Here is a 23,895-nt window from a genome sequence, read left to right on the forward strand (position 1 = left end):
CCCTAGGATTTTCAGAATGGTCAATGAGCATCAGCTTCAACTTAAAGTCACCAGTTCATTAGCCTCTAACAAAAGAGTCAGCCTGTCCTTTGAAGCTTTGAAGCCAGGCATTGACTTTTCCTCTCTGGCTATGAAAGTCCTCGATGGCATTTTCTTCTAATATAAGGCTGTTTTGTCTACATTGAAAATCTGTTGTTTGGTGCAGCCGCCATCAATGATGTTAGGTAGATCTTCTGGATAATTTGCTGCAGCTTCTACATCAGCACTTGCTGCTTCTCCTTGTATTTTATGTCCTGGAGATGGCTTCTTTTCCTAAACCTCATGACTCAACCTTTGTTAGCTTCAAATTTTTTTTCTACAGCTTCATCTCTCTCACAGAATTGAAGAGAGTTTTAGGGCCTTGCTCTGGATTAGATTTTGGCTTAAGGGAAGGTTTGACTGGTTTGATCTTCTATCCAGATCACTAAAACTCTCTCCCTGTCAGCAGTAAGGCTGTTTCACTTTCTTTTCATTTGTGTCTTCCTTGGAGTAGCACTTTTAGTTTCCTTCAAGAACTCTTCCTTTAAATTCATAACTTGGCTGTTTGGCACAAGAAGCCTAGCTTTCACCCAATCTAGCTTTTGACATTCTTTCCTCACTAAGCTTAATCATTTCTAGCTTTTGAATTAAAGTGATAAATATGCCACTCTTCCTTTCTCTGGAACACTGAGAGGTCATTGTCAGGTTATTAATTGGTCTAATTTCTATACCATTGTGTCTGAGGGAATACAGAGGCCAGAGAAGAAGAGCAGAGATGAGGAAACGGCTGGTCAGTCGGACTGTCAGAACACACACATTTTTCAATTAAGTTCACTGTCTCATATGGGTGCAGTTCACCATGCCCCAAAGCAATTATAATAGCAGCCTCAAACAATCACTGAAAACAGATCATCATAACAAATACAATAATAGTGAAAAAGTTTGAAATACTTCAAAAATTACCAAAATGTGATACAGAGACATGAAGTGAGTGCAAGTTGTTGGAGAAACGTAGCAGGTTGACTTGCTCCATACAGAGTTGTCACAAACCTTATATTAGTTAAAAAAAAAATGTGATATCTGCGAAGTGCAATAAAGTGAAGCAGAAGAAAACAAGTTATGCCTGTAGCAATTTTAAGAATGTATTGGTTGGTGAAGGATTTCCTGCGATTACACAAGTGCTGAATAAATCCTTCACTAAACATAGTCAGCATGAGGAAGCCAATAAAAACAAAGATTGGGGTGAGAAAAGTACAAACAAAAAGGAAGAGGAAGGAGTAGATTGAAGGGCTTTAAACAGAGGATCTGATGCCAAGATAACAGTCAGCCACAGCATAGCATAATGGAGACAGCAACGAAACAAGCAAAGACAAGCATGAGGCCAGCACCACAGAAAGGCCCACTGGTGAGACAGACTGGAAAATCTTGGAAGGAGTTTGCACTGGATAATTAAGAAAATGGATTTGGAATATAAAGAATATCTGGGAAGTTTTCAATGGTTTTCATTGGAAATATTTAAACTGTCAGAAGTTTTAAATTTTATAAGTGTAGGTTTTGACATCTAAAATTTACTTTGAGGAAAAAAAACTCATCTTTGTTTAAAGACAATCAAATGTTATTGTTAATTGCACTTGTTAAGTATTAGCAGTTATGTAAAACACTAAATGTGGAAAAAATCCATCTAGAAAATGCTTTTCTAGACAGTATGGTTGTAGCTTATTTTCAGTGGATGTGTGTATGTATGTTAATGTGTAGTGGATAATAGAAAAAAAGTTAATTTTTAAAAAACTGCTACTTATATAAACTCTTCCTCTTTTCCAAATACAATACATATTGTGCATAGTTTGTACAAGTCTTGGAATTACCAGAATGTCTCTTCACTGTCAGTTTTGTGGAAGTTGAGCATTTTTATGATAAATATTACTTTAATAAAAATATTTAAAATAATGTATAAGACAAAACTAAGAAATTTAGTTATCTTACGTGGTTTCTATTCCCATGTACCATAAAAATATATTTCTTACTTCTCATTATGCAAGTCAATACATGCAAGACACTATCAAAATGTTCAAACATTCTGATAACAGTTCATGAAAATGTCTATGAAGTGTGGGATGACCCACTCACTAATTTAAGGCTATGAAATAAGTCACAGTTAAATAAAACAACGAAATATTTTAAATTTCTTCAATATAGCAATATATGACAAAATAACCTGAATATGTTATCCTTTTACATTTTTCCTTTGGGTTTGATAAAGAACCGAATTCTTTACTTTTAAAAACCTTGAATGATTAGCATTCTGGTCATTTGTTTTTTAAAAGCCTCATGAGCTGAGTGTATCCACTTAATTTTCTGTGTCAGATCAAATAATTGTTTTTTTGTTTCCTATTTTCTTTCCTATATAAAAAGAATAAAGGCCTGACTGCTTACAACACAATACATATAGGTAGTTATAATGATTAATTATAAAATGAAATACTCAAGATAGGTAGTTGGTGCTGTGCATACCAGGGGTATAATAGATATTCCCCAGCCCCTGTGTAACAGGGCCCTGGCCAGGGAAAGTGATGTTGTTAGCAGTGGCCAATTCATACATGTCTGGGTCTGTGGCAACCTCAATTCTCACCTTCTCAGAAGAAAGAAATTGACTGAGGGGCATAAGGCAGAAGGAGAGACCAAGGCAAATTTTAGAGCAGGTGTGAACATTTATTAAAAAGCTTTAGAGTAGGAATGAAAGGAAGTCAAGTACACTTGGAAGAGTGTCAAGTGGGAGACTCGAGAGATCAAGAGCACTGTTTGACCTTTAGCTTGGGGTTTTATACGTAGGCATGCTTCTGGGGTCTTGTGTTCCTTCTGATTCTTCCCTTGGGCTGCGCTGTCCTGTTCGTGTGCGCAGTGGCCTGCTAACACTTGGGAGGGGCCACAAGCGCAGTGTGTTTACTGGAGTTGTACACACGCTCACTTGACGCGTTCTTCCCTTACCAGTCAAATGCTTCATTTTGCTTCTTAGTGCGAGTGCTTGAGCCGCTCACCCAACTCCTGAGATCTTATCAAGAAACTGCTGATCACCAGTTTCAGGATTTTTCTATCTTCTGGGAGACTGCCTTTCCCTGGTCCAGCTGTGACTAATTACTATTTTAGAGCGATCGTTAACAACTGCCTGACCATCACCTGACGGTCACCTGACATTGCTGGTGTGTGTGTGTGTCGGGATGGGGGGAGCCTTTTTCTGCCCTGTTCATGTCTGACCAACTACCTACCTTAACAATGTATGCTATATCTAGGTTGACTCCCAAACTAGCAAGTCCTCCAGATTCTCAGTCTTCCTTTGCTGATTAACTAAATGCAGAAAATCTCACTGTGACACATTGAACTATGAAATGAGGGAGAAATGATACTTTATTTTAATCCAGTTATATTTTTGAGTCATTGGTTACAGTAGCCAGCATTACTCATCTTGACCCAGCTACATCTGAATCTAAATCCTGGTTACACCTTTCTGTCATTAGTCAAGAAATTTAACTTTTCAAGACTTAGATTTCTCATCTATAATACTTGGATAATAATACTTGTTTGAGATTACGATGAATAAATGAGATGTTTTCTACAATGCCTGTCAAAGAATACAATTGTCATTAGGCACTTATTATTTCTAAATCTGGTTTCTAATTTAATCCTCTAAGCATTACCATTTTTCTTAAAACCATGACTAACACGTTTATAAAATTAATTATTTACTTATTTGCCATAATAAGCCAAAGGTACTACTAAAATATTTAAAGCTTTTTAGGGAAAGTGGTTTTTCCTACTCAACATCAATTCATGATATTGACTGCAGGGCTTCTCTAGAACTTATATTCTTGTATGATGTCCATTCTGTAACTATTTTTTTTTTTTTTTGAGACAGAGTCTCGCTCTGTTGCCCAGGCTGGAGTGCAGTGGCATGATCTCGGCTCACTGCAACCTCTGCCTCCTGGGTTCAAGCCATTCTCCTGCCTCAGCCTCCCGAGTAGCTGGGACTACAGGTGCCTGCCACCACGCTGTGCTAATTTTTTTTGTATTTTTAGTAAAGACGGGGTTTCACCATATTGGCCAGGCCTAGTCTTGAGCTCCTGACCTTGTGATCCGCCTGCCTCGGCGTCCCAAAATGCTGGGATTACAGATGTGAGCCATGGCACCCAGCCAAGTATTTCTTTCCAATCTTTAGTCTCCAATTCATTGATGTGAAGTTGCATGACCTTCAAGGCAATGTGATGTTGCAAAATTATTTATCAAATGTATTACTAAAATTACCTTCTCAAAAATTTTGCCCCCTTGAAAATATTTTACAGTGGCATTATCTATGCCACCTGACTCGTCAGCAACATTAAAAACTTTACGTACTAATACATTGTTAACACACAGGACTATGACAAAAGTCTCATCAGATACATTGCTTTTCCCGTTCTTCAACTTTAGTTGTTGGAAGAGGGATTTCAGGTACCCAGCCCATCCTCTCACTTAACAAAGCAGTCTTCTGGATGTCTCTGTCAATAGATCACATAGCCTCTTGTTAAGTCCTGCTGGTGAGGGTAAGGCTCACAAGATCACCTATTCTGCTTTTTTAAAGTTTTATCTGCCTAGGGAAAAAAAATCTAAATATTTCAACATCTGCCTTCCTGAAAAATCCATCATTGGCCTTTGTTGTGATCTCTGGAGCAAATAAAGCAGGTCTATTCTCTATTACTCTCATGAATATTTAAAGTGCCGCTGAAGGTGGAATTTGTTATTGGAATTCATATACATTTAATATAACCTAAGGCAGGAACCTAGCAGGAAGTAGCTGGAGCTAGTAATTGAAAAGTTGCAAGGACACCAAACAGCTTCTTTCTGTACACGATCTTCATTCTTTTCTATTTTCTATTTTCTAATTGTCTCCTCAGGCTACTTAGCAGCAAAGAAAGGCTTCCATGTTCTGAGACAGAATATGATTGTCGCCTCTTAGGTGTCCATCTCTTGTCTAGTTAGCTGTGCTTAACTGGACTACAAGGTGGTGGAGTTATACTTTCATAGGTGGGAAAGTATTAAAGCAGGACTCTTTTTGATCTTTGCAAATACCCATGAAAGAGAAGTACAGTGCTTTAATGATATTAAGTCATTAAATTTAGCCCTCTCACTTTCCTAACATTCTCAGCCTTATCTTCTCTAGGTATTTCACATAATCTTGAAAATGCACAGGTTCAAAACATGTCACCAATTGAGTATCTACTTCTAGAAACTCAACAGTTGGCCAATGTTTCTGAAATGAAGTTCTGTCATGACAAGGGAGGAAATGTCTCCCATCTCAATTTAATACCAATATTAATAGATGTAAATATAATTATAGATCTTATCTCAAATTTATTTTATCATAATATCCTATGTTGAAAGTACCATTTTAAGGGACAATCTATTACTACTCTACTCACTTGTAGTCATTGTATATTGTTCTCATCTATCATTTATCTTTCTCTTAGTTTTGGACATCTAAGTTGTTTCTAGGTTTTTTACATTTAAATCTATGCCACAATGGATATCTTTGCACATAAATGCCTCTTTGGGTGGTAGTTCTTTTGTTTGTTTGTTTGTTTCGTTTTGTTTTTGTTTTTGTTTTGTTTTGTTTGAGACGGAGTCTCACTCTGTCACCCAGGCTGGAGCTCAGTGGCACGACCTTGGCTTGCTGCAACCTTCACCTCTTGGGTTCAAGCAATTCTCTTGCCTCAGCCTCCCAAGTAGCTAGAATTACAGGCACTTGCCACCATGCCCAGCTAATTTTTGTATTTTTAGTAGAGACAGGGTTTCACCATGTTGGCCAGGCTGGTCTCAAACTCCTGATCTCAGGTGATCCACCCGCCTCGGCCTCCCAAAGTGCTAGGATTATAGGCCTAAGCCACCACACCTGGCTGGGTGGTATTTCTTTAGAAGAGATGTAATATAATGTAATCTGATTTAATGTGCATAGTAAAATAAAAGAAAAAAGAAAACTAGCAACCATACGAGAATTTATGGAATGTAAGACATAAAAATATTTTTTAAGTAAAATTAATTTGAATATTTGCCAAAAGATGAAAAAAGAAGACAAAATAAAAAGAACTAGTGCAGCAAAGAGCCCCAAGTCCATTTAGAAACAGATTATAAAGTTCGCTGGGAATTATCTTTAAATTTAGAAATGTAAATGATACAGATGTTTAGGAGTTAATCACAATAATTATGTTAATAATAGTATTATAACTAGCAAAAAGTATGAGAAAACAACTAAAGAGATATAAGCATATTAAATCACACATCTCTCATAATGGACCCAATAAATTATCTAAAACTTAAATGTGATGTTATAATTTGCATATTTTATATCTTAGAAGATATTTCACAAATTAATGTGTCTTGAGGATATAAGTATTGAAAACAATTTTAGTAATACCTCAGGCAGTTGCTTTTATTATTTGGAATTCAAGGACATTTATGCTTAATATATTTTAAACGAAAAATAGGATTAACAATGTAATTCTGTGTTCAACTTTAATTTTATATCCATTTGTATGCATGTATTTCCCATTCTTCTATTGGAATATGTGTAGACAGATTCATAAAATGATGTGCATTTAACGCTAATAATAGTTATTGCTGGTGTGGATTTTGAGAGTTATGTTTTTGTAATTTTTTTTTTACTTTCTTCTTTCTACATTTGTATTGCCTTGATTTTTTTATGAACATGCAACATTTGGAAAGCTTTAGTCATTATTCTAAATGTTATTATTTAAATTCAATATACAAATTACTGACCTTTGTATCATAAAAACCAAAAGTAAAATATAAAACAGAAAACTGAATAATTTAGATGTATGTTATTTTGCATTAAGAAGGTTATTTAAAGATACACAGAATCATATCACTTGAGCTGTTAAAATAAGAAAAGTAGAATCTACTATATGTATGGATTTCATTATGTATATTTTATATGCATATTTTTATATTTATGTTTGTGTATCCATGTGGGTATAAAATATTGAGCAGCATCCTAAGAACTATAAGGCATTTACTATCATCTTCTGTAGCTCATTCTCTTTTACATCAAATAATTCATATTGGAGCAAAACTCTTTGAATATAACAAATGTGAAAAAGTTTTCAGAATGTTCATATTTTAAACCACTTTATATAATACCAGCTTCAGTGAAGCATTGTAACAAACATAAAAAGAATGTCAGCAAATACAAGTAACTTAAGTTTCTAAAACCAACTCTATAAATAAAAAATAAAAGTAGAATAGCATTCCTTGCACCATCTCCAAAAAATTCCTACCACAGAGCCAATATGCTGCAGAAAAGTCCTGCAGGTTTGGGAAAGCCTCCACAATCAATATTTTCTTTAGTGTTAGAAGAATAAGACTGAGAGAGAGCCTTGAATACACCAAATGGCAAATGCATATATTTTAGTTCAACCTTAATCCATAACCATCACTGACTGGTTCATCCAAATTAGGTTCTGCACAGTTTCTTCCTTTTCTTTTTCACATTATAGATATATATATATTAATGTAAGGTTATAATTGTTTCATAAATATTTACTAAGTTAGTTTTCTCTCATATCAAAGTTTGCTTGTATTATAAATTAAGTTTCTTGAGAACTTGCCTTGATTGTCTTTAAGGCCTTTAGAGGATATATCTTATGCTTATAAAATGAACCAAGGCTTTTGGAGAGACCCCTATAGATTCCTTTCAATCCAATGCTAACCTAGCTATGGGGTTAGCTCATCTCTGTCCACACCACATACCACTCAAACATCAACCCACCCACCCAGTTCAAGAGATCTTAAGAGTGTCTGAAGCCAATGAAACGGATTATCACCCTTATTCCCATGTTGGCAGTGAGGGTCTGAACACACCTGGAGTTACAGAGAGATACCCTTCCTGGTACCAAAAGGCTGGATACTAGCTATTTTTATGAAGGTTCCGCATGAGATGCCCACAAGAAAGACAACTAACATAGTTCTCTGGCACTGGCAGTGTTAGACACTCTCGGGTACTGGGGCAGTCTGAACCCTGATATAGTTCCCATGAGCTGGGGCAGTTTGAACACTGATATAGTTCCCATGAGATTGCCTTGTGTTGGTGGTGGGTGGTACTGCTCACATTGAATCTGGAATTTTCTCCATACTGATTCTGTTTATGTTAACTTAGCTCTGGCTAGCACTGTGATTATTTATGAGTCTCAACATGATCTCATCCTCCTCAAGTTCCCAGAGGTCGAAGAGGGTCAGAGGAAGGAGGACATGGGGAGAGACTGATCAACGGGTACTAAGTTGTAGGTAGCTAGAAGGAATCAGTTCTGGTGTTCTGTTTCACAGTAGCGTGATTAAGGTTAACTATATTCTATCGTGTATTTCAAAATAGCTAGAAGAGAGGGTTTTGAATGTTCTTACCACAGTGAAATGAGTCAATGGATATACTAACTACTCTGATTCAATCATTACATCATGTATACTTGTATCCAAAGTGTACCCCATTTATAGGAAGTATCATATGTCAATTATAAACAAAATTTACAGAAAGACCATGAAACCATTAGGTAGCAATGGGTGGACTAGAACCATAAGCCTCTTGGAAGCATCTCCACCAACCACAAACTTGCTAAGTCAGAAGCCAATTGATGCTCCCAGAACCTTCCTCAGAATGAGAGATGTATATACACATATATGTGACTTTTAATACATATATATTTAAGCACATTTATACAAACACATATGTGTGCATATATATATACACACACAGATATTTCTATATAATTAAAAGTAATTATAAAACAAAATTGTCAACATCTTAAAAAAGTGTGAATACTTTATTAAAAGTCTATCTGCCAACTTTGTGTCATGTATTATTAATAAAAAAAGCTTTTAATACAGACATATAATATTTCTTCTGTAGAAAAAAAAGTGAAAATTGACATTTTAAAAACCAGCATTCAATTAAGGGTTATTGGCATTTAGGCAAAGATAATCCTTCTCCAAAAAAAAAGAGGAAAAAAAAAGAAGAGGAAGAAGAAAAAAGAAATAGCATTTTAATAAGGAAAAACTATGACTCAGTGTCATTTTAATAATTGCATTTCCTCAATAAATCCAAGAAAGCTCAGGGAACAAATTCAAATGTAACTACTTTATTAAATCAAAATCCAGCTGTTAGGAAAAACACTGAATCAGTATAAAACTTGCAGCAAACCCATACATTTGAAAGTCCTATCTCAGTAAGGAATCACTTACTGAAATTTTTAAAATGACAGTGCATTTTACTTTTCTGGACTGTTTGCAGAGCACTTTAAACATAATTATCATAGACTTCTGGTTTAATCTTTTGACTTTCATTTCTTCTATGTCATTATTTAAACCCAAATATATTTTATAAATGAAATTTTTGGTCTCAACGGGTCTGCTATATGTTTGCTGCCATACAGTCTCTTAAACAATTTTGACCCTATTAATTAAACAGTTGTTATAAATAATCAATAGTCTAGATTCAAAACACAATATGGTTGATGCTATTTTTCTGTAATATAAATATTTTTATATTTGAGCTAGTTTTGAAATATGTATTTAGCCAAGGTAGGAAAGTACAATCAAATGAAATAAAAATTAAGCTGTCAGAAAATATGCAAATTAATTTTGTTGAAAGTATATAAAGTGGAAGAAACAGGAAGGAGATTAGAAATTTTCTTATAGATGTATATAGTTAGATTTTAAGTGAACTTAGATTAATTTCAAGGATGTTGCTAATTCAATCACTTTCATACATGGTTTGAATGTTCAGATTATGTTATTTTGTCCCAATAAATTTCATGTCATAAATTCTAATTAACCACTTTTAAGTAATCATAATCAAATGCAAATGAATCTATTTCTTTTTGTTGATTTACCAGTATTATTTCTGAATTTAAAACTTGTTTCCAATATTTAAACTCTTCTGTTCATTATTAAAATATGCTTCTCCTTTTTCCTAACACATAGATCCTCTTGCATTTCAAAAAGTTTCAGAGCTTTTCTAGCTGCAGATTCCTAGGAGGTCAGGACTACCCTTTTCTACCCTTTCCTTGTACCCCTCTCCTCAGCATCCTGGCTTCACGGAAATTTTTTGCTCTTGATTTATTTCTTTGTAAACTACCGGTAAAAAAGGTGCTGACTGTCCTGCCTTTCTGAGGTACACAGTCTTAGTTTATATGTAGTGTAAGTATATGTAAATAAGTGACTAGAACAATGTTCATGAAAACAATTTAGTTAGAGAAAGAAGACAGAAGAGGAAGCAGAAGGCAGCCCTGAGTGAGTGGTTTCAGCATCTTTGGAGGGCAGGGTGTGTTTTCTCCACCAAAACTAAATTTCACTAAGAATGTGAATGGAGCACATTCAGAAAAGACCATTCAGAAACGAACAGAAATTTGAACTTTTTCAGAAGATAGTAGAATTATTGGGACACGTTTTAAGGAGTGAGGTGACTTAATCTGATTTGCTTTTAAACATATCTCACTTTGACTACATCATGGAGTAAAGTTGGGTAAGGGAGGTTGTGAAATAATTTTAAATAATATTTTATATTATTGTTATTGTTTTAGAAAGATTTTTAAAGCATATGTTTCAACCCTGGAAGAACTAATTTTTGCAAAACTTGTTAATTCAAGATTTATATAAATAAAGGGTGAGGTCCCTAACTCTACAACTTCAAAAGTTCATACATGACATGGTTTGGATTTGTGTCCCTGCCCAAATCTCCTGTCAAAATTGTAATTCCCAAAGTTGGAGGAGAGGCCTGGTGGGAGGTGATTAGATCATGAGGACTGATATCCCCCCTTGCTGTTTTCGAGATAGTAAGTGAGTTCTCACAAGATCTGGTTGGTTAACAGTGCGTAGCACCTCCCCCTTCACTCTGTCTTCCTCCTGCTCCAGCCATGTAAGACAGGACTCCCTCTTCATCTTCTGCCATGACTGTAAGTTTCCTGAGGCCTCCCAGCCATGCTTCTTGTACAGGCTGTGGAACCATGAGCCAATTAAACCTATTTCCTTTATAAATTACCCAGTCTCAGGTAGTTCTTGATAGCAATGTGAGAATGGACTAATACCATAGGTAATAGGTGTAACAGGTTACCAGACAGGAGTAAGAAAACTTGATATATAACCTCAGTTCTACATGCTATCTCACTGTGTAACATAGAACAGGCATTTATCACTCTGAGCTTATGTGTTTTCTACCATACAATAAAGAATCCATCTTTTTTTTTTTTTTGACAGAGTCTTGCTGTGTCACCAGGCTGGAGTACAGTGGTGTGATCTCGGCTCACGGCAACCTCTGCCTCCCAGGTTCAAGCGATTCTCCTGCCTCAGCCTCCCTAGTAGCTGGGACTACTAATTTTTTTGTATTTTTACACCCAGTTTTTTTTTTTTTTTTTTTTTTTTGTATTTTTAGTAGAGACGGGGTTTCACCATGTTGGCCAGGATAGTCTCGGTCTCTTGACCTCGTGATCCTCCTGCCTCTGCCTTCCAAAGTGCTGAGATTACAGGCATGAGCCACTATGCCCAGCCAAAATCCATTATCTTTAAGGCTTAGTTCTTTGTTGATATTTAGAATGCCAGAGTATGTAATGAGACATGGTAAATAAGTGTAGCTAATTGTGATAAAATGGCTAAAAAAATGAGGAGTTAGGTGAAAATAATCTTCAGCATTTATTACTTAGGGCCCCCAAATTGTGCTGAAAAAAAAGCCCAAAACTCTGTGACGATCTATCAAGAATTTTTTCTTGTAAGTGACCCCATGTGCTCCTGCTATCCTGGCCATAGATAATTGGATCAAAGTCCAAAGTAAACTCTAATAAAGTAGATCTCTTGAATATGAAACACAAGGAGATTTTCATAGATAATAAAGAATCACAGAAGTAAAGAGACATCAAAAAAGTATACAATAAACAGAATCCATAAAATAAGATACTTAATACGGAGAAGGAGTGATACAGTGAGATGTTAATTGCAGGCATTGGAACATGAACCAAGGCAGAAGCAGAAATAAAGGAAGAACAGAAGTTGTAAATTGCTTCTTAACAGGAGTAGCAAGGAAGAATAATCATTCATGAAATGACAAAATATATGATGGCTATTTTATAATATGCAAGACATAAAGTGGCAAGATGGGGCATTAAGTAGAGGAAGATATAAGGTCCAGGTAATCAGGGAAACTGGTAGTCATGAAAAAAGAGAAGTCAATTTACTGAAGAGCAGCATTCTAAGAGTCAGGAGAAAAATAAGCCAAATTCTATGACATCTATGATATCAGACACTACTATGAATTGAATTTTGACCTCCCCAAATTTATATTTTTAAGCCCCAAATCCCAATGTGATTGTATTTAAAGACAGGGTCTTTGAAAGGTAATTAAGATTAAATGAGGACGTAAAGATGTGGCCCTAGTCCCACAGAATTGATGGTCTCACAAGAAGAGGAAGAGACACCTGAGGCTCCTACCCTGTGCGCAGAGAAAAGGCCATGTGAGAATACAAAGAGAAGGAAGCCATCTGCAAGCCCAGAAGAGAGCCCTTTCCAGAAACGGAGTGTGCTGGCACCTTAATCTAGGACGTGTAATCTACAGAACTGTGGGAAAACAAACTTTGCTGTTTAAACCATCCAGCCTGTGGTATTGTTATGGCAACCCTAGTAAACCAATACAGAGGCTATGCTGGGTTTTCATTCAGATTTTAGTATTTGCTTTTTACTCAACAACAAAATGTGCTTATAGCAAGCACTGTTCTAATAAAAAGGAAATGATAAGAGACTTAGATATGGTTCAAAAAGCAACTTAGCGGCTGGCGCGGTGGCTCACACCTGTAATCCCAGCACTTTTGGAGCCTGAGGCGGGCGGATCATGAGGTCGGGAGATCGAGACCATCCTGGCTAACACGGTGAAACCCCGTCTCTACTAAAAATACAAAAAATTAGCTGGGCGTGGTGGTGGGCAGGTGCCTGTAGTCCCAGCTACTCGGGAGGCTGAGGCAGGAGAACGCGTGAACCCGGGAGGCGGAGCTTGCAGTGGGTCGAGATGGCACCACTGCACTCCAGCCTGGGCGACAGAGCGAGACTGCGTCTAAAAAAAAAAAAAAAAAGCAAGCAGACCCGTTTCAAAAGAAAATTGTTGATTGACAGTGCACTTACTTCAGAGATTAGAGCTTTCAATTTTAGCCATGATGGTTTCCACATTGTGGTAGAGATTACCTCCTTTTCTACTGGTTTATTAATCCATTAGTTCTCGATTGAAAAATTGCAAGTATCTTCAAATTATGCATTTTCAACAAAACAATTCAATATAAATAGTTTCAAATTAATTATTTCATTGGAATAATCTTAGCCTGCAGTGATTTTCACTTCTGCAAGACTGAGGGAACCAATTTAATAGGAAACCTGATCAATAGACCTACCATATCAAATATAGGCAAATTTCTCAGAAATTCAGTTTTAATAAATTATAAACCAATAAAACAAATTCCAAGTTCACCTTAATAATAGAAAAGATATATATAAATATATGGTCTCAAGGAATGATTTAAATTGGTTTCTTTCTTTGTAATTTTAAGTTGGTTCCTTTCCCATAACTAACCCTTAAGAAATCATTATATACTCTACCTTTTTGTTTCCGTCTTCTTAATTTTTTTGGATAAAATTATTTGTCAAGGAAAACTGATGTCTATTTGTTTACAAATAATTTGTAGTGTTTAAGTACCTCCATTGTATAAAATGAGACCGTCTTAATATACTCTTACGGTAATACCACAGACATTTCTCAGTCTTTAGCTTTCTTCCCACTCTAAAATCTTTCATAAGGAATTGATTTTCAGTGCAAGAATTCACAATCTCATTGAAATAACTGAGTTTCTGTTGTGGAATGGGAAGTCTGCCTAGAAAAGAACACACAAAGGCAAAAGGCATCAGAATCACAGAATAGAGTATGTTGCTAAAGAGCCCAATTAGGAAACAATAATTGTACATTAAAACTAGAGCATTCATATTGCTCAGAAATTCAGACTCAGAAGTGCTCCAGTTTGTGGCAACAACAAGAAGGCCCCAGATAAAATATTTCTCCTGTATGTCCGTGTTTATCAAAGACTTCTTATCATCAAATATCAAAATGTTTTCTTCTCCTTTGCAATTATCCATAAAATGTATATATAGAAAACAGTATTTATAAAATGCAGAAATGTGGGAAGTCCTTTGTCACGGAATATTATTTTCGAATGAAACATGGCCTTGATAATAATAGTTAATATAATTTAATCCCACTTGATAAATCCCTCTTCTTACATCTTTCCTTATGTTTATCAAAAGTGAAACTGAAGAACATCTATAAAAGTAGTTCTTTCCCACTATTTTGATTCAGGTAGAATTTCGTTCTCCATCAAATTAGAGCATAATTCCTTTCATGTAATTGACAGGGGGTTTTCCCCTTATATAGTAAGGGTTTCCTTTTTTTTTTCTTAACTCCTTCTCCACTTTATAATTTCCGCCTGAATTAAGAAAATAATCAATTTATTTTAAAGAAATTAATGCTGTTTTGAAGTAAAGTCTGATGAATCTGTATATAAGTAAATTTTAAGAAGTGAAATTTTACATTCCTTATACATCTCATCTCTCCTACAGCAGAGGTAGTAATTTACTGACTTCAAAATCTCCTTTTCTTATGAGATTCTCACATTAATGTTCAATACCATAAGTCTTTTCAGGATTAATTGTAAATTCACAACATTTTTTTAAATAGCCCTAAGGGGACATATATCACTTTGTGTTTATCTATATATTTATGTTCTTCTAAAATGAATAATCAATGAAATATGAATGAATAAACTAGATGAATATAAATTTCCCACTGAATTATGTTATGTGTCCTTCTGAACACAGTAAGGAAAGCATTCACCCAAAGACTCTCCTAATTTGAATTAGTTATTTTCAGTTTTAGGGATAAGCACTTTTCCACCATTGTTGAAACATAGTTTTGATTTTCTGAAAGCGTACAAAATATTTCAGGAATAAATGACATTAACTTGTGGTTATTTCATGCCTCAAGAATAGCTGTAATTATTTCTTCTCTGGTAGTTCAATACCCTTTCAACAGCTGGCTAAAAAAATCAATTGCATCTTGATTTCAATTTTTCATCCTGGTATTTTTCAATGGTTAGATTTCAAAAGAATGTGCTTATAATGAAGAAAAATCATGCTAGTGTCTAGATTTATTCTTTCAGCTGATATTAATTAAATAAAACAAAGTTAGCATTCATATGTTTTTATTGATAAGAATGAGAAAATAATTAGAAGGCATCCCTGAATCAGGCACGCAGGCATGATGCGATATGCCTTCGTATTGGCTCTGCAATACTTAGCTATTTAATGTAAAGCAAGTATACACCTCTGGATTTTTGTTTGTTCATTTGCAAAGAAAGTGAGGATGGAGTACATAATCTTGAAGAATGTTTCGTGTCTAATATTCTATGCATTTTAAGTCAGAAAATTGAAGAGCATAAACTAAATTTCATCACTCTGAAAACAAGTCACATGAAATGAGCCTCATTTGAACACTCAGAGAACGTGCCAAATTACGAGGCTGAACACTCTATCCATTGTGGATGACTCAATTTACATAACGTGGAAGGAAATCATCTCAGTAACTTTGTAGGCATGGCCATGCGTTGCTTATTTACATACGGATCAAGGGTTTCATGTATCACTTAGAAGAAATGGAAAGAAGTAGGACTGTAAGATACGGAATTCTGTAAGAGCCTTCCATATGTCTATTCTGATTCACTTAACATGCTGTGTTATACATAGCAAATGTAAAATTAATTCATGCCTTCAGTGGGGTGTGTGTGTGTGTGTGTGTATGATAAAACCTAGAAAGGTAATTTAGAAGTCTGACACTATGAGTACTCATATTGAACTTTAATTTTTTGCTGCTGACTTCTTAATCTCCAAGAAAAGATTTGTGCTTTCAATGCATTTTTAAACCAAATCCTCCTGAGACAAGATCCTCATTCTCAAGCAGCTATGATCTTCCACCAAGATATTGGGATGTAAAATCAAAATAAATAATTCTTGGTTTCTAGGATCAGTTAGTTATCCACTAAAAATACCACTCTCCTTCCATAGTATGGAGCTGTGACTGCAAAGCGACTGCTCAGCCTGTCTATAAATCCCAACCACTGCTGGGCACAGTGGTATGCGTATAATCCCAGCATTTTGCAGGGCCGAGGCAGGAAGATTGCTTGAGGCCAGGATTTCGAGACCATCCTGGACAATACAGTGAGACACCCCTCTCTAAAAAAATAAAAAATAAAGAAACACTAACTTCTCTTGCTGGGGAATTGTATAATGGGCATACAGTTCTGCCCAGTGGACTGTGAATGAGAAGTCAAATGTCACACTTCTAGGCTGACACAATTGAGAAGTGAGTTTGCCTTGTCTGTTCTCTTTTTCTATTTGCTAGCTGGAAGCAAAGGACTCTAATGTCCTAAGAGATGGCAATATCACAAAAGGGAAAGATGCTGGCTCCCCGAATCATCAGGTTGGAGACAGGCGTTACACATTCCACTGGACTGTCACATGAGTGGAAAATTAATTGCACTAAACCATGGGAATGCTTGGTGTTGTTTTTATAGCATTCAGATTTCCTTGTTTCAAACACTGTAGGCAAAAGCACATGAGGAAGGACTTTTCATATTCATGTAAACTATTAAAAGAGCCCAATTGAATCAAGGTATTTAGTTTCACCAGGCAAATAACTTATTCTAGAGAGACTTTTCTTATTTTCAAAATTAATTAAATGTGTTTAAAAACACTGTCTTTCTACCCCATACTGACACAGATTTACTCAATATCATACCTCCGTTTGTTTGCATTATTTAATTTGCTGTGCCTTAGGGGCAAGCCACGGCAAAGACAAAAATTACTTCAAAAAACTCATTCCTCATTCCTGTTAAGTCTACCTCTGAGGCACCCAGTTTTCTCCCTGTTTTCAGTTTAATGACTTTCCTGATTCTTAGAGTGCAGTGGGAGGTATTCCCAGTGGAGTAGCTGTTGCAGAAGCAATCCTACAGTATCTCTAAGGAGTTTTCTAGTGAGAAGTGTGAAAATCAGTGTTCATTAAAATGCATATTTACTGTTTTAAAAGTTATTTTCACATCACACAACAAGATACAAGTATTAGGTGCCAGGCATTTCAAAAAAGTTTTTGTCTAAATTTTGGTATATATAATTCAGAAACTTCTTCAGGGACCTTTTCCAACTCATTATAACAACAAGAAAACCCAAAAATCTCAGTTTTAAAACAATTTCCTTCAGGTACATCTCCATTGTAATTTTAGCTTAATGATATGTAGTTATGTTTTCCACTTTCACAATGCTAGCATTACACAGATGTTCTTTTCAGATGGAAAGCACAGCTGTCCATTATCATTAACATTTCATCCAAATGCACAATGATATAAATTAAGGGAAAGCCTTTTACAAAATAAAATTGAAGCTTTTTTTTAACAAAAAATTCTAGGATATGAGGTTTCGGCCTTAGTGGCTTCAAAACAATAGTGGCTTTAGAATTGTTAGGATTTTCATGTAAACCAAGGAAGAATCAGAGAAGATTTCAAGAATTGATTTGTATATAAGCTTAGTGACTTCACTTTTCAAGATTAAAATGTCAGAACAGAATACATAATTTCATGAGTATAAATTTTGTTGCAGTTATTCTTATTTTGGTATTGCCAAATAAAATAGTCTTAAACTTAAATGCATTTGTAAATACAATTAGATTGAGTGAGTCAACTTGTTTAACATTTTCTAAGTACTATTATGTGTAATTACTATGTTGAGTTAAGAAGCACAAATTCTTCTGAAAATATGCTGCAATGTTTAAATATTATATAAGAAGAAATATATTCATGAATGATGTTTGATGGGGCACTGGACTTAGTCTATTTATTGAATCTATGTCCTACAATTTCTGCTCCCTCTGCACAAAATGTATTTCCTTTATTTTCTACTTCTTTATCAATGATAAATTTTGTACCAACATCTCTCATATCCATCTATGAATTAATATAGAGACACACGTAGGTCCTTTTCCTTCAGCGTTCCTTATCTCACAATTTAAATCTACTTGTACCCTTGATTCCACATCACATTCTGGGGAAAATCTCGTGGCTAGCAAATGTTAAGGGAGCTATAGACTTAAAATTGGCTCTCTATATTCAGCCCTGCTGGACTTGTAGCACAAAGCATTGGCTTCTTTATTGTTCTTTGTGAGCAGACTACAAGTTCCTATATCACAACTCACAAAATATTTCAGTTTTGTCCCTTCTGCATGAATCAGATCTCTTATGGCTAGTGACTCAATCGGACTGAATTTGGGGCCCTACCATTTGAGCACCAGTTTCTACATATAGGAATTTTCTGAATAATACTATCTTTTCTTAAACACTATACCAACTTCTAGGGTCTCACCCATGATCTCCTGGGTGTTAGGATGCTGAACTCAGCAACCTATTTGGGAACAGAAGAAAAAGTCAAGAGAATGGCAGAAAGCTTGACCCTGACATTCCTGATCCCCAGAACCAACACAACAGCCTCTCCCCACACAGCTCATTGTGTGAGAAAAAACCCTGATGTGTTAGGTTGTCGTTCTACTGTGTCTGCTACTAATAGCCAACCACTATTATTAACTGACACTGTCCTAGAACATCTTGCTTTCCTCTGAGAGCTGACATACTTTCTCCCTTTTGATAATGAGAAAAAAAGATTTTAACGTCTTACTCTGACTGCCACAAATCTTAGAGGCACCTTTAATCACTGTGGTTGCGGCAATCTTTATCATTGGTTTATATGTTCCTATATGCACTTGTGACTGTTTTTCTCTTTCTACTTCCATTGTTTTTCTTCTCCTTCTCCTCCTTCTCCTTCTTCTTCTTCTTCTTCTCCTTCTTCTCCTTTTTTTTCTAGAGACAAGGTCTTGCTCTGTCACCCAGGCTGGGGTGCAGTGGTGTGATTGTAGCTCACCACAGCCTCAAACTCCCGGCTTAAATTGTCCTCCCACCTCAGCCTCCTAAGTAGCTGGGACCACAGCCAGACACCACAATGACTGACTAATTTGTGTGTGTATGTGTGTGTGTCTGTGTGTGTAGATAAGGTCTTGTGTACCCAGGCTGTTTTTGAACTCCTGGCTTCAAGCCGTTTTCCTACCTCTACTTCCCAACATGCTGTGATTACCGGAATGAGCCACTGCAACCAACTCCTACTTTCATTCTTTTTCTGTCTTTCTGAAAACTCCCTATAAGTCTATTTGAAATGAGAAAGGACATAGGAATTTAATTTTGAAATGTACTTATTTGCTGCTCTTCATAAGAATTATATAAAATTCCCCAGACATGTAACTTGGTCATTTTTATAATCAGTCCTCTTATTGATATCAGATATCATTAATATGTATATGTACATATTATACAGGTAATAATACATGTCATAATGTAAGAAATACATTGAGCATGTAAGTTTCAACAGGACCAAGGCTGGATATCAGGGAGAGAGGAGGAAACAAGACAGTCATGGACCTAAGACTCACAGTTTATAGAATAAAGTACAACTTACAAATAGTTTGTTTGGCTTTACTTTTATCAGTTAGAACAACTAAGTAAATATTTAAATCAAGATCCAAGGCAAGGTTACTTTAAATTGGTGCTGAGTATCAAATCCTTGAAAAATGAAAATGAAAGCCCTTTTTTTTTTTTTTGCGAAAACATCAGAAGATATAACATCCACTTTTATCATGATTTCTTCTTTTATCTTAATTTATTTTTGTCTCATGAATACTAATAATTTTGGTGTAGCTTCAGTGAACTCATATCTTTAATAATATTCAATGCCATATTACTCCAAAGACAAAAATTGGAAACTGTATTTACTAAAGGCATTTTAAGGGAAATATCTGAGTTGATGATCTACACGGGGTCAGCATTCCCTATGTGCCTTGTTATTTAAAATGTTCCCTGAGGTCAGGAAAATATGCCTAACAGGGATAATTTGTTCTCCAGAGTAATAAAATGCTACAGTTAGAAAATAGGCCAGAGACATCCTAGCTTCCCTATAAATATCAACTGAACTAGTGCACAAATAAAAATATAGCATGCTATAGAAAACTGCAGGTCATCCAGAACCCCAATAAATAAATATAAAGAGCCAGAAGTTGTATCATAAAACTACATAATGATAATATTGATAAGGACATTGTCAGTGCACTTCAGAATCCTCAGGTTTTTAAGGATTTACCAAACAAAGATTAAATTGGGATTATTAAAAAGCCATGATAAGTCATTCTTAAGAATTTTCAAAAGTCTATTTATTTATTTGTTTGTCTATTTATTTATTTATTTATTTAGTTTTGAGATGGAGTTTTGCTCTTGTTGCCCAGGCTGTAGTACAATGGCGTGATCTTGGCTCACCGCAACCTCCACCTTCCAGGTTCAAGCTATTCTCCTGCCTCAGCCTCCTGAGTAGTTGGGATCACAGGCATGTGCCACCACGCCCAGCTAAAATCTTTTTTTTATTTTTAGTAGAGATGGGGTTTCTCCATGTTGGTCAGGCTGCTCTGGAGCTCCTGACCTGAGGTGATCCACCTGCCTTGGCCTCCCAAAGTGCTGGGATTACAGGTGTGAGCCACTGCACTGACTTTTCAAAAGTCTATTTTCTACATTGGTAATTCATGTTGTAAATATTTTTAATAAACCAGAATATCAGTTCCACAGTGTATCTCATTACCTATTTGTTTCAAACATTTACATAAACTTCAACAATATTTACCTAAACACGTCTAAGTCTTATCAACAACTTTTTTAATATTAGGCTTTTAAAAAATCATAGTGAACATAGTTGTTTCTAAACAGAGGAGAGAAATTACTTGCATGAACATTTGTCCTTCTGGGGAGATTAGGCAAGTATTCCATGACAATTTCATAGGAAGCCACAAATTATCTGTTCTTGTTGCCACCTTTGCATTCTGCTCAGTAGACACAGCATCTGTTCAGTCATTTCTAGATTGCTGAGGAATGTGCCTACACTAAGTTTGTAGACTAGCATATTCTGCACTCTCTCAATTAGGGGATGAATTAGCTGTGGGGAGAGCCTCCACTTTGGATGCTTGAATAGAAAATTGCCGTGCATATTAAACTGTGGGTTGGGGATCTATTTCAACCCTGGAGGACAGAGTGTGGAAAACATCCTGTTTGGTGTATTGTGGTAGAAAGACTATAGAGCCTCTGAGATACCCAACCTTATTTTTAGGACTGCTCTACCACAGAAAATGGTGTGGCCATCCATTAAATAGGATGTCTCACCTACATTAGGAAAGTGATAGAAAAAAAAATGAGATGTAATAAGGATATAAGGAGAGACTGTTAAGTTGCAAATTGCCCTATGCATAGCAGCTGTGCACAACAGGGCTATCCCTCGGAACGCTATCCTTCACTCAAGGGTGGCTGAGGAAATGCATGCTTTCTTTTTTTTCTTGAGACGGAGTCTCGCTCTGTCACCCAGGCTGGAGTGCAATGGCACAGTCTTGGCTCACGGCAACTTCCGCCTCCCAGGTTCAAGCAATTCTCCTGCCTCTGCCTCCCGAGTAGCTGGGATTACAGGTGCCCGCCGCCATGCCTGGCTGATTTTTTTTGTATTTTTAGTAGAGATGGGGTTTCATCATGTTGGCCAGGCTGGTCTCAAACTCCTGACCTTGTGATCCACCCGCCTCAGCCTCCTAAAGTACTGGGATTACAGGCGTGAGCCACCGCACCCAGCTAGAAATGCACACTTTCTAAATGAGTATTCCCTCCTCCATCTCACAGTTCCTTGCTAAATCTTCAAATAAATTTGCCTGAGAAGTTTAAACATTCATCATCCAACCCCTTGCTCTCTGTTTTTCACAAAGTCTCCCTTGTCTTTTCTCCTGCCACTAATATATTCCAGATAATAAATGACCCAAGACACGCTCATTTAGCTGGAACATGGTAGATGCTGACCTTAATTCAGTTCCGGTATTTCACAATAATTACAATCATTCCCTTTGGTCAGTGTAAGACTTCTTTAAAGTATAAGAACATTTAGCTCCCAAATACTGACTGCCCTTTTATGCCTAAATAAATGGTTGTCAACTACGTTTTCTTTCTTAGTGAGAGTTGAAATTTTATAAGACAGACGGTCTCATTAGCCTGAGATACTTGAAGATACCTACCCTTTTCCTAATTAACTGGCCATTCATCATTCTTAAAGCAATATCATAATAGAGATGGCCAAGATATTCCACATGGAAACTCCCTGTATGAGTTACTGCTAATCAGTTTTTACATACGATACTGAAGAATGGGGTTCTCAGAGATTATATTTGTACAAAAGGAGACAAATAAACAATTGGTACTAGCATTATTCCATTTAAAGATTATCACTCATTTCTTATTCTTTTATTTAAACAGATAATATGGAATAAATCCCAGAGTTTCACTAAAAGAGGTAGACAAAATATTGTACAAAGATATCCAAAGTGCAATTGTGACTTTATGACCTTAGAGGAAGCCTACCTTGTAGACTTTCAGGGAACTGAGACCATTGGTTTCTCTATCAAGGTCTCCATTAAAAGGCAGACAGACTGGCTCTCGGAAAAGCTCCTCTGTTATTTTGATTTCTTTATGTTACTGCCTCCTGCATAGAAAACTCGCTCCCTCTTTTGACTGTGAGAATTATGTCTCTGAATGCTAAACAGGTATCATCTGTAGAATTTGAATATCCTGGAAGAATTTCTCTAATAGGTACCCTCAGGGGCAGGAGGTAAAAAAAAAAAAAAAAAAAAAAAAGCAAAGGAAAAATGATGGTATATAAAAAATGATCCTCTTCAGAGGGAATCAAGTTCAGATATAACCCGGAACATAAAAATATGAGTTCATTCAAATTAACAGCACTTTCCACTGTTGCGTTTTTAGTATGCTAATATCTGTCCAAATCACTTTATGAACAACAAAGGAGCATTTCCACTTAGATAAGTCAAATCTGCTGTGTTTGTAGAACTTCCAGATAGTTAATTATATCTAGATTTAGCTATGCTCTTTTAAATATTGTATGCACAATAACATGAAATTAGCAGAAAGTGACTAATCCATCCAGCCAATTAAGTCTACCCAGATGCTGCACTTTTGCATCTGAAATTACTTTGGAAAATAACTGGGACAGAAATATTAAACTAGGGAATAATATTTTGTTGAATATATGTATGGGATAAAATCCATGTTAGATTACTCAAACCCAAACCATTTACATCAGTATAATATCCAGTCAGACAAAAGATTGTTTTAAGTATCTATTGTTTTGCACTTAAGTGTGGTCATATGTAAAATCTTTATTTGAGCTTTTGAAACAATAATAAGAAATAACCGTTTGTTTCAGCAAATTACAGACTCCATTCTATTATCTGTGCACATACTTCAACATTTCTACTTCCCAATAGGATCAGTATCCTCTCAGCAGGCCAAACTATGCCTGACATAGCAATTGAAGTTAAAATTTACTTTGATAATTACAATCCTTATTTTATTTCATATGAATACACATATGCAAAAAAAAAGGAATGATCCTTTCAAATAGCTTACAGTCAAGAAAACATGACCCTGTCACTGACTGGCAATTGTACCCGCAGAGACTGCACCCAATTTCAGAATCTTGCAGCAGTGTTGTTAACTAGATCCATGCCTTTCGCATGGCTATGAGCTTTAATGGGCAAGGAGCATATGGGACTCAAGAATAAAGAGCACTAGATTTCCCAGAGGAAAA

Source organism: Gorilla gorilla, chromosome 3 (genome assembly GCF_029281585.2).
Source record: "Gorilla gorilla gorilla isolate KB3781 chromosome 3, NHGRI_mGorGor1-v2.1_pri, whole genome shotgun sequence".
Taxonomy (NCBI): domain Eukaryota; kingdom Metazoa; phylum Chordata; class Mammalia; order Primates; family Hominidae; genus Gorilla; species Gorilla gorilla.